This window comes from Lethenteron reissneri, chromosome 4, assembly GCF_015708825.2.
Source record: "Lethenteron reissneri isolate LAM-NWPU_2019-01 chromosome 4, ASM1570882v1, whole genome shotgun sequence".
NCBI lineage: Eukaryota > Metazoa > Chordata > Hyperoartia > Petromyzontiformes > Petromyzontidae > Lethenteron > Lethenteron reissneri.
The window spans coordinates 565,507-578,319 of NC_083782.1; the positions used below are offsets into that span (position 1 = coordinate 565,507).

General features: G+C 46.6%; 1 non-coding gene across 1 annotated transcript; it reads left to right on the plus strand.

The window, feature by feature from the left end:
* The first annotated feature begins 976 nt into the window (after positions 1 to 976).
* TRNAS-GCU (transfer RNA serine (anticodon GCU)) lies at positions 977 to 1,058 on the plus strand. The gene has a single exon. It is a non-coding gene; the product is annotated as a tRNA-Ser (tRNA).
* Positions 1,059 to 12,813: the final 11,755 nt, after the last annotated feature.

Consider the following 12,813-nt stretch of genomic DNA (forward strand, 5'->3'; position numbering starts at 1 on the left):
TTGTTGTCCCTACTTCCCTGCGTGGCGAGGTTGTATGGATGGGGCATATACGATTGTTGCATTGCAGAGTGCAAAAGATGCTGGCCGCTCTTAAATTGGATTTTTATTTGCCGGCCATGGCATCCGACGTAGAAGATCTGCTTAAGGACTGTGTGCAATGTGCCCGGCGGAAGCCGCCAGCGAGATCCTGTTGCCCTCCACTGCAATCCATCCAGGTCTTGCATATTAACAAAATTGTTGCCCTCGATTTTTTATCGGGCTGTTTCCTACTTCCGCACGTGGAAATAGGTACTTGCTTGTGAGCTTTGAGTATTTCTCACGCTGGCCTATGACCTGGCCGCTCCCGAATCAATCGGCTGTGACTATTACCGAGGCATTCCTCAATGGCTATTTTCTGGATAAGGGTGCCCCCGAGCGCCTCTTGACGGATCAAGGTAAAAAAAAATCGTTCAAGCTGCTGCGTGAGGTCTGCGGCGATTTTCTGGGGACGAAAAAGGTACACACGTCACCGTACCACCCGCAAACAGATGGCATGGTCAAACGCCTACACCGGACTCTGACCTCCATGTTGAGTCACTTGGTCAGCGAGTCACAGGTCGATTGGGACTTGCATATTCCTGCGGATCTTGCCACTTATAGGGTGACCCCTCACACGTCCACCGGCTACTCTCCCTTATTTTTAAATCCTTTATATTAAGTTCACTTGCTTGCTTGCTTGCGCGTTTACGACCGTGCAAATATTTCGGTCGTTTTTTAACCCACTTCCCGTGATCCAATCGAGCTGACATTTTCCACACAGACTCGTTGTGCGTGACAATTTATTTTCGTGAAAAATTTTTCCCCAAATTTTACACTTTTTAGGAAAAAATAATGGTATGACTGTGTGTGTGTGTGGGGGGGGGTCTGTTTGTATGTATGTGCGTGCAAGTCTTCATCCTGGTTCTGGTTGTATGTGCTTGCGTGTGTGAGTGCGTGAGACCAGGTGGCCGAGTGGTTAAGGCGATGGACTGCTAATCCATTGTGCTCTGCACGCGTGGGTTCGAATCCCACCTTTGTCGCGATTTTTTTTTTAATCCTTTATATTAAGTTCACTTGCTTGCTTGCGCGCTTACGACCGTGCAAATCTTTCGGTCGTTTTTTTACCCACTTCCTGTGATCCAATCGAGCTGACATTTTGCACACAGACTCGTTGTGCGTGACAATTAATTTTCGTGAAAAATGTTTTCCAAAATTTTACACTTTTTAGAAAAAAAAAATTATATGTAATTACCAATTGCTTAATGGTGGCAGGCAATCATCTGACCCATAGGTGGCAGCCATCTCAAGCCAGAGGACGAGAGGACTCTAGCCGCCACGCATATAAAGGATTTATAGTGAAAAACTTTGTTTTTACGGGTAAATTTTTTTATGTTTGGGAGGGAGTATCATCCTCCCATCAATGTGCAGTTACAAGCTGCGCCTGCCGCGAAAGTGTCAAAAATTTCTGATTCGGTTCGTTTCACACTTGCCAAACTTTCCGAGGTGCGGGAAGCTGCCAGTGTTAACTCCCGGGCCAGACAGTTGGCCAACGAGCGGCTCAATGGAGTCAGTGTTTCCTTGTGCGATTGGTCGCCGGGGGACAAGGCCTGGTTGCATTGTCCGCAGGTGCCGGTGGGCACATCTCCCAAATTGCTGCAACCATGGAGAGGGCCGGTTGGTGTGGTTCGGGTCGTGTGGCCGTAATGTGTCCAGATTCGGTTTGGTAAGCGGAGTTGGTTTGCACACCCCTCTCGTCTTAAGCCATTTATCATGCCATGTGAGTTTGTTTCATCTCCATATCGCAGGGGCCGAATGTCGGGTGTGCCCGATGAGCTGGGGCATGTGTCTGCCGACGCGGGTCCTCAGAATAGTGTTTCTGTTCCGCCCCCAGGCGCTGCGCGATTGATGTCTCGCGTGCTCTGGACATGAAGGACCCGACGGCCCGGCCTGCTGCTCTTCGGAGGAGCCGGCTTCATCAGTTCGATTTATTGTTCCCCCCAGGCCGTCCAGGGCGGACGAGCCCAACCCGCCGAGAGGCCCGGCATCACGGACTCACTCAAAGACTCGATTCGCATGATCCCTGTGCATTGCACACTCCCACACCGTCATGGGTTGTCGTGGCAAGTATTTGGCTGATCCTGCTCGCCACCGAGCTCACGGGCATTGTTACATGTTGTGGGTGAGAGATGTTGATTGTGGGGATCTTGTACGATGCGATTGTTGGGTTGTTAATTTTTTCGCTGTTATGTATTTTTTTCTTCTCTCGGTGTATATATTGTACAGTTCGGTTTGGGTAATACATTGTGCTGTTCTGTTATTTTTGGAGCACACTTGTTCGTTGTTCTGTATATGTGTACGTCGGTTGCTTACTTGCGGGGGAGTTGGCAGCTGGGACGGCTGGATGCTAGGGAGGGGGGGGTGTAGTGACTGTGAATGTCACTGTGTGGTGCAGGGCTTGCGAGGCCACGGCGGATGTTGTCATTATGTGCAGCTCAGTTACTGAGCGTAGTACCAACCCTAGCGGAGCTTGGGTCAGCACTGGTTAGCGCAGAAGCACATACAGACAGTGTGCGGTGCGGGCTCCCGGTGAGGCAGCGAGAGTGTCAGCCAGCCAGGGTCACGTTGGGACATGATACACTGGTTGACCTGCCGACACGTGACCGGATGATATTGGAGGGGGGCCACCGGTGGACGGGGGCCACTGGGCGGTCACTTGGTATAAAGGAGCTCTCGGGAGCCTTCGGAAAAGAGCTCGAGAGATCTAGAAGGTGGGTGGGGCGAGGGGCGGAGCCAGCCCCAGCCCAGGCCGATATAATGGGGGCCCCGTGAGGGGTTCGGGGTTCTTCGAAATGTTGGTGAAGAAGATCCACGACGGGTTGAAGAAGCATCTAGCCACGCGGTCCGGGATCCAGCTCGTGGTCCGGACCGGGATAGCGGGACCGTGTCTCGTTCTGCCGTAGCATGGTTAGATGGGCGTTCAACACCCAAGTGTAGGTTACGTTATGTTGTGTTGAGTTGATGTAATAAAGTGTTGCTCCCCAGACGTTTGTGACTCAGTTAGACTCACTACAATTGCATTATATTTCTAAGTTTACTATGTTTGTTTTCTCATTCATTCTTACCTGATGACGGTTGCTTGTGTTGCAATCAGAATGTCGTATTCTTGTATTATTTATTTTATTTCTACGTGACATTACTGAAAGTACCAAAGAGTAATTCATGCAGTCACGAAAGCTTCAAATCTAGTTTGAACCACGTCTACGGGGAGGATTTGCCTCAACTCAAACTTAACTTATAATTTAGCAATCTTTGGGAAAACGTAATCAACCAGTCTATGCATTAACTGTGTGTTAACCGACTCTGTGTGTTGCATTGCATTACACTTCCTAATTTTACTAAATTTGTTTTCTCAAACTTCCTATTTCTCTCTCTAAATTTTGCCGTGGTTGTTTGTTTCTAAGTCCATTGTTTCTCCTCCGGGCCGCTATGGGCAGGAATGCCACACAACTGTCTCATTGTTCTCTACCCCCCCCCCCCTCTATCTCTGCCCCACCCCCCTCTCTATTTAAGGCCTCGACACAGAGGCGTTGTCTTTCTGTTTGTCTATGTATGTCTTTCTGTTTGTCTATGTATGTCTCTCTCTGTGTCTCGTGTCTCTGCGTGTGTGTCTGTGTTTTGTCTCTCTCTCAAACTTAGCAATCTTTGGAAGAACGTAATCAACCAGGTAGGGTGTTGACTGTTGTTAGCCGACTCTCTGTATTGTATTGCATTATACTTCTAAGTTTACTGTTTTCTCATTCATTCTTACCTGATGATGGTTGCTTGTGTTGCAATCGAAACATCGTATTCTATTATTATTTAATTTATTTTCTTTCTACGTGACTTTACCGAAAGAACCAAAGAGTAATTCCTGCAGTCACGAAAGCTTCGAATCTAGTTTGAAAATTTGCATTTTTCATGAGAGATTATCATGTTAATGTGAGATCGCAGAGCAGCAACCAAAAGGTCGGCGCACGAAGTGGCTGTGCTAGTGTGAACCCTGTAAAAGCACAAGTGGTAGGATGGGAACACTATAGCCAATTATGACTTAAAAACTGGTTGATAACGTCCTTCCCATGATTGCTCTCGGTTGAAATTGTGTCTGTGTCTATATATATGGACTAGCTGTACTACCCGGCTTCGCCCGGGACTTGTATCCACCACGGCCGGCCGCCTTTGTCTCCCCAGTGGCGATGTTAATACGCCACACCAGTTACTCGTTTTGCGGCTGAGTCCCTCTCTCACCACTCTCCCTCCCTCACCACTGTCCATCCCTCACCACTGTCCCTCCCTCACCACTCTCCCTCCCTCACCACTCTCCCTCCCTCACCACTCCCCCTCCCTCACCACTCTCCCTCCCTCACCACTCACCCTCCCTCACCACTCTCCCTCCCTCACCACTCTCCCTCTCTCACCACTCTCCCTCCCTCACCACTCTCCCTCCCTCCCTCACCACTCCCCCTCCCTCACCACTCTCCCTCCCTCACCACTGTCCCTCCCTCACCACTCTCCCTCCCTCACCACTCTCCCTCCCTCACCACTCTCCCTCCCTCACCACTCACGCACGGCCGCCTTTGTCTCCCCAGTGGCGATGTTAATACGCCACACCAGTTACTCGTTTGAGGCTGAGTCGACCTAGGGGAGGTTCAAATAATCGTCACCGGTGGTGGCCGTGAGCGGGAATGGAACTCGGTTCGCCGGGTTTGTAGCGCAGCGTAGCGTTAACCACTACACCCACCGCTCCTCACACACCACACACGCACAGACACACACACAGACACACACACAGACACACGCAGACACACACAGACAGACACACACACACAGACACACAGACAGCACGCTAACCACTACACTACCGCTCCCCACACACCACACACGCACACACACAGACACACACACAGACACACACACACAGACACACACACACAGACAGCACGCTAAGCACTACACTACCGTTCCCCCTACACAACACACGCGCGCGCGTCCATAGGTACACATACACGCGCTTGCTGCAGACACACACGAATGTCAGGGTGCGTACGGCAGTAAACGACTGAAAAAAGAAAGCGGCAATGCTGCGCGAGGAACGCCTTAGACCTGCAACACATTTGTGTAATGCGAGCGTAAACACACAAACACATACAAACACATACACACATACATACACACAAAAACATAGACAATACACACACACATGCATGCAGACACACAGACACACACATAACACACATACGTACACACGCATACATACACAGAAACACATACACACACATACATACACATACATGCACACAAACACATGCACACACGTACATACACACATACATACAGACACGCAGACATACACATAAAGACATACAAAAAAACCGACATACATACACACACACATACACACAAACACATACACACACATACATACACACATACATAGAGACACACAGACATACACATAAACACATACACACATACACATGACCCGGCTTCGCCCGGGACTTGGATCCACGATGGCCGGCCGCCTTTGTCTCCCCAGTGACGATGTTCACACACGACAGCAGTTACGCGTTTGAGGCTGAGTCGACCTAGGGGAGGCCCAGGTCCGTTTCAAATAATCGTCAGCGGTGGTGGGCGTGAGTTGGAATGGAACTGGGGTCGCTCAACCAGCTTAATGACTATTTGTACAAAGAACATATAAAGAATCGATTATAATAACCAGGCTACAGTCCACATTATAGACTGGCAGTACACGCACTCAGCTTCATAAGCAGGCTAGAGTGTACATGATAGAGTGGCAGTACGCTCACCGAGTTTAATAAGCAGGCTACAGTCTACATGATAGACTGGCAGTACGCTGACCCAGCTTAATGACTATTTGTACAGTGAACATTTAAGTAATCGATTGTTGGCGCGTTGGGTTTAAAAGTAATATAAATTGCACACATTGTGGTGGGGGTGGAGTGAATAGTAGGAAAAACTTTGATGAATTTACCTCAGAGTGGCGTGGTGGGTGTCGAGGCCTAGTAGCGTGCAGAGCCTGCGGCCTCGCCAAAATTGTCCAGCCGGCAAAGGCAGGGTACGGGTGGCGTGCCTTTAGCCCCCCCCCCCCCCCCCCCTCAGCGCTCCAACAATACTGTGTAATGGCTATTATTTAATTATTTACGGAGCCTATGAAAGTGGCGAAGGCGTGGCTAGCCGTTGGCAGGGGCAACTGCCGTCCAATGAAACTGCAGCCCTTGGCGAAGGCGTCGCTAGTCGTTGCCAGGTCCAATGAAAGCGGCGAAGGCGTCGCTAGCCGTTGCCAGGGGCAACCGCCGTCCAATGAAAGTGCGTATGGTCCGAAATCCACACACAGACAGACAGACATGCACGATTTTATATATATAGATGGCTTCATGAACGAATCTTTGTTGATAGCCAGTGGGCTTGTAAAGTACCTTCGTCTTAGAGAAATCAATTTCGTGTGAGCCCACCGCATTAAAACAATTATCAGCCACGGCCGAGCTACAGTGAGGGAAAAAAGTATTTGATCCCCTGCTGATTTTGTACGTTTGCCCACTGACAAAGAAATGATCAGTCTATAATTTTAATGGTAGGTTTATTTGAACAGTGAGAGACAGAATAACAACAACAAAATTCAGAAAAACGCATGTCAAATTTTTTATGAATTGATGTGCATTTTAATGAGGGAAATAAGTATATGACCCCTCTGCAAAACATGACTTAGTACTTGGTGGCAAAACCCTTGTTGGCAATCACAGAGGTCAGACGTTTCTTGTAGTTGGCCACCAGGTTTCCACACATCTCAGGAGGGATTTTGTCCCACTCCTCTTTGTAGTTCTTCTCCAAGTCATTAAGGTTTCGAGGCTAACGTTTGCAACTCGAACCTTCAGCTCCCTCCACAGATTTTCTATGGGATTAAGGTCTGGAGACTGGCTAGGCCACTCCAGGACCTTAATGTGCTTCTTCTTGAGTCACTCCTTTGTTGCCTTGGCCGTGTGTTTTGGGTCATTGCCATGTTGGAATACCCATCCACGACACATTTTCAATGCCCTGGCTGAGGGAAGGAGGTTCTCACCCAAGATTTGACGGTACATGGCCCCGTCCATTGTCCCTTTGATGCGGTGAAGTTGTCCTGTCCCCTTAGCAGAACACCCCCCAAAGCATAATGTTTCCACCTCCATGTTTGACGGTGGGGATGGTGTTCTTGGGGTCATAGGCAGAATTCCTCCTCCTCCAAACACGGCGAGTTGAGTTGATGCCATAGAGCTCCATTTTGGTCTCATCTGACCACAACACTTTCACCCAGTTGTCCTCTGAATCATTCAGATGTTCATTGGCAAACTTCAGACGGGCATGTATATGTGCTTTTTTGAGCAAGGGGACCGTGCAGGTGCTGCAGTATTTCAGTCCTTCACGGCGTAGTGTGTTACCAACTGTTTTCTTGGTGACTATGGTCCCAGCTGCCTTGAGATCCTTGACAAGATCCTCCTGTGTAGTTCTGGGCTGATTTCTCACCGTTCTCATGATCATTGCAACTCCACGAGGTGAGATCTTGCATGGAGCCCCAGGCCGAGGGAGATTGACAGTTCTTGTGTTTCTTCCATTTGCGAATAATCGCACCAACTGTTGTCACATTCTCACCAAGCTGCTTGGCGATGGTCTTGTAGCCCATTCCAGCTTTGTCTAGGTCTACAATCTTGTCCCTGACATCCTTGGAGAGCTCTTTGGTCTTGGCCATGGTGGAGAGTTTGGAATCTGATTGATTGCTTCTGTGAACAGGTGTCTTTTATACAGATAACAAGCTGAGAGTAGGAGCACTCTCTTTAAGAGTGTGCTCCTAATCTCAGCTCGTTACCTGTATAAAAGACACCTGGGAGCTAGAAATCTTTCTGATTGAGAGGGGGTCAAATACTTATTTCCCTCATTAAAATGCAAATCAATTTATAACATTTTTGACATGCGTTTTTCTGGATTTTTTTGTTGTTATTCTGTCTCTCACTGTTCAAATAAACCTACCATTTAAATTATAGACTGATCATTTCTTTGTCAGTGGGCAAACGTACAAAATCAGCAGTGGATCAAATACTTTTTTCCCTCACTGTATTTGTCCTACCGTGTTTCAAATCTGCCTTTTGTTCAAGAACACGGTCCGATACATTTCGCTTAGTTTCCCCAATGTAACTACTAATATTAAATTTGTTTTAAAAAAAAACCTGTTAAAGTTTTTTAATTAATTTTTTTTGTTACAATTTTCAATGTTATTGAAAAGATATATCATGTATGAAAAATGTTGCGAGAATCTCTTACACATGGGTGAAATAAATGTATTTTTGTAGGATTGTACTTAAAGGAAAAGAGAGCCATTAAATTCGCTATCCCAAGAACTTGTCGGGAACCCACTGACCACTCAAGAAACTGCTACTTCTGCATGGTGGACCCTTCCAAACGTCGGACTGGCAAGAATGCACCTGCTATCAGGTATCCTTCCTTCATCCATCGCCCCGGTGCCACACTGCCATGATCTCCCCGTACCCACTCCTCTGGAGAGCAGCTGTCTTTAGAAGAGAGCAGAAAGTCAGAGAGTGAGGAAGACATTGTAGATCCAGATTACAAACCCATACTACCCCAACCAAAAAGACCTCAATGACTTGATCAGAGATCTTGGTCTCACCAAGTCCAATGCCGAGCTTTTGACGTCTAGGATCCAGCAGTGGAACTTGTTGGATGAAAGTGTGCAAGTCGCAGTTCAGAGGAAGCATCACCAACCTTTTTGCAGCTTCTTCACCCGTCAAGATGGGCTGTAAGTCTCTTCATTGACAGCTCATCCAGGAGCCTCAAAGCCGTGCTGCTCCATAATGGTAACAAGCATCCGTCTCTTCCCCTGGCTCACTCTGTGCACCTCAAAGAGGATTACAACAACATCAATACCTTGCTGGATGCCTTGAAGTATGATGAGTAGGGCTGGGAGGTCATCGGAGACTTCAAAATGGTGGCATTCCTGATGGGTCTCCAAGGTGGTTTCATTAAGTTTCCCTGCTATCTTAATTTTGGAGCTTTCGTGACTGCAGGAATTATTATTTGGTTCTTTCGGTAAAGTCACGTATAAAGATAAAATAATAAATTAAATAATAGCATACGACGTTTCGATTGCAACACAAGCAATCATCATCAGGTATAAATGAAATAGCAACAAAAAATCTAACCAGAAAACTATAGACAGACATATAAGCAGACAGATATCACCAAGATACATAGAGAGAGTAACACAGGTACAGAGAGGGAGATCGTCTCTGTGGGGTGGCCTTAAATAGACAGAGGGGGACGGAGGCAGAGAGAGGGAGGGGTTAGAGAAAACATTTACATGTCAATGAGTACGAAGAGACGCGTAGTAAAGTGCGCAGGCTTGAACATTAGGAGAGAGGGAGAAAGAGCACACTAAATTAAATAACCTACCAAAATATCTGGGTTTTTTGTTCTCTCTCTCTGCGTGTATATTTAGTGTACTTTTTTCTGTCTACACTCGTTTTTTGTCGTTCTTATGTTCTGCTCTGTCTGTGTCTCCGTTCCTCTTGTTTTTATGTTTTGTCTTTCTTTGGAATTTTCACACTTAAATTCTAACTTAGCAATCTTTGAAATACGTAATTGACCGGGCTATGCGTTAATTGCGTGTTGACCGACTCTCTCTGTTGTATTACATAACATTTCGATATTTTGCTAGGTTATTTAATTTAGTGTGTTCTTTCTCCCTCTCTCCTAATGTTCAAGCCTGCGCACTTTACTACGCGTCTCTTCGTACTCATTGACATGTAAATTTTTTCTCTAACCCCTCCCTCTCTCTGCCTCCGCCCCCCTCTGTCTATTTAAGGCCACCCCACAGAGACGATCTCCCTCTCTGTACCTGTGTTACTCTCTCTCTCTATGTATCTTGGTGATATCTGTCTGCTTATATGTCTGTCTATAGTTTTCTGGTTAGATTTTTTGTTGCTATTTCATTTATACCTGATGATGATTGCTTGTGTTGCAATCGAAACGTCGTATGCTATTATTTAATTTATTATTTTATCTTTATACGTGACTTTACCGAAAGAACCAAAGAATAATTTTCCCTGCTATCTTTGCCTTTGGAACAGCAGGGACACCAAGGCACACTACCACAGGCGGGACTGGCCACAGCAGACCGAGTTCTCTGTGGGGAGGAACAACGTAAAGTGGGAGCCACTGGTGGACCTCCGGAAGGTGCTGATGCCACCGCTGCACATCAAATTGGGCCTTATGAAACAATGTCAGAGCTGTAGATAAGGAGTCGGCAGCCTTCAAGTACCTTCAAGACTTCTTCCCTAAGCTGTCTGAGGCAAAGGTCAAAATCGGTGTCTTCATCGGACCACAGATAAAGAAGATCCTGGAGTGCAATGAATTCCCAAAGAAGCTCACTAGTTAGGAGAAAGCGGCTTTGAACAGCTTTGTCGCAGTGGTTCGTGGCTTCCTGGGCAATCACAAGGTCGAAAATATGTGGAGCTGGTTGAGACTCTGGTGAAGAACTACGGCACAATGGGCTGTAGGATGTCCCTCAAAGTCCATATCCTTGATGTTCATCTTGATAAATGTAAAGAATATGTAAGCATACTCGGAGGAGCAAGGTGAGAGCTTCCACCAGGATATACTGGACTTTGAACGCCGCTACAAAGGACAGTATAACGAGAACATGATGGGAGACATTTGGGGGCTGATTCGTGAAAGTGATTTACAGTATAACCGTATATCTCGAAAAACTACTCACTTCTAAATCTTTTGTAGTTATTTTTGTATTACTTTAGTGTAAATACATGTTAATTTTGATTCATGTTGGTTTTTTCTGACTTTGTGGACGAAAAGACACAAATTCGCCCGTTTTCTCAATGAAAATCGGCAAATTTCTAAATATCACTGTCCTGGTCAAAAAGAATCTAAGTTTGTGGGGAATAAATATCCATATTCTTTGGGTATTTCCGTAAAGTCATCTTTTCTTCTCCTGATGACGATTGCTTGTGTTGCGATCGAAACGTCGTAGTTTTTTGTAAAAAATGTGCTATACGTGACTTTCCCGAAAGACCCAAAGAATATGAATTCCTACAGTAACGAAAGCTTTAAGTCAAGGAATAATATCCATTTTTTATACTTTTTAGACATAAGCAATTACAAAATAACTCTTACTACCCAGGAGCAAAAATTGTTACATATTTAGCGATCCCAGCGGCCGTTCATCACTAGGGGGCGGCGACAGTGCCTCGACACTTGTGCCAGGCTGGGTGCACTTTGAATCCACCTAAAGTGTCGAAGGCTCGTCCGCAAGTTTCTGGTTACATATAGGTACATCCACGCACAGAACACACCCATATACATGTGGAGATATCCATCTACATAGAGACACTCATATAAACCGATGATCGCACGGGCACCTTCGACTCAATTGAAGCGGGGAGTAGAATATTAACTCGTGTGAGGTCGTGAAGTACGGAGCGGTTGCCCAGCCGAGGTGTGATGACGAACCCGTGGCGCACGCCGGTGCACTCGGAGGCGGGAAGGGGCGAGTACCCCCCAGGAGGGCCTCACTGTTCTACTATACAGGCGGCGATGACGACACTAAGGCGGAAATGGAGACCTGCCTGGGGTGGGTATGTCGAGTTCGTGGCTAGACGCGGCGGCGTGGTAGAGGGCGACGTCGGCGCACAAGAGCCTGGCTGGCACTCTCCGCACCATCAAAGCCTCGGATGGCGCCGGCCCACCAATTCCCCCACCCTGCTCGTGTAGACTTTGCGTTGCGTGACCTTTTAACCAGTTACATATGCTTGTAGCTTACACATTGTCACGGATTCGGAAACAAAGTGCTTTTCTAAATTTGCATTTCTGCAGGGAATATTATGACTTCACACATGTTACTGGCATATGGGTCAATCCATCTCAAAGAGACCATGTATCTCAACATCCTCATCCGGTCAAACAAAGGCGATAAGAGGGGGGGTTTGATGGAAAGAGTGCACTAATCTGGAGAAAAAATTCCTCAGACTGCTTTTACTGGCAAGTTCTCAAAATGTATTACCATAACTCATACCAAAGCACACACCGACAAATGCCCGTGATAAACATGTTGTTGGTGACCAACACTTACATAAGCTTTTTTACTGCATCTGTACTACATCTGTTGTAACATACTGCAAAGGCAACGTGTATGAAAGTATTGCTACCTTTGAAGTCGCTGTTTGCAACTGCAACATTTGGATAACATACGTGCATGCCTTTACCGAAAGACCCAAAGAGTATGAATTCCTGCAGTCACGAAAGCGCTAAGTCAAGATTTGCTACTATAGTTGCCGTGGCCGGGCACAGCAACAGGGCTGACAAATGTGGGAGCGCAAGTTCCAGCCTTGGTCAGCTTGGCTTTATTCGTCTGATCGTCATTGCTGCTGCTGCCACGACTACAACTCCCCCCGGGCCCCAGTGAGCGTCTTCTGTCTAGTCTGGAAAGTCTCCAGTCATTATTCTGTGGCGCTTGCCGTAGGAAGTGACTTAAATCTAGAAACACCAACTTAAATAAGCACTATCGAAGCTAAATGGCTCAAGCAGTATATCCATACCGTGTATACATGAAGATAGTGTACTGTATATTTTTACTGAAAGCAGAGTATATTAGAAAAATTACCACCATTCAAATTAATCTTCTTCACTCCGCATAATTCAGATTTTCTAAAGCTAAAGAAAATATTTATATATATCAATTTA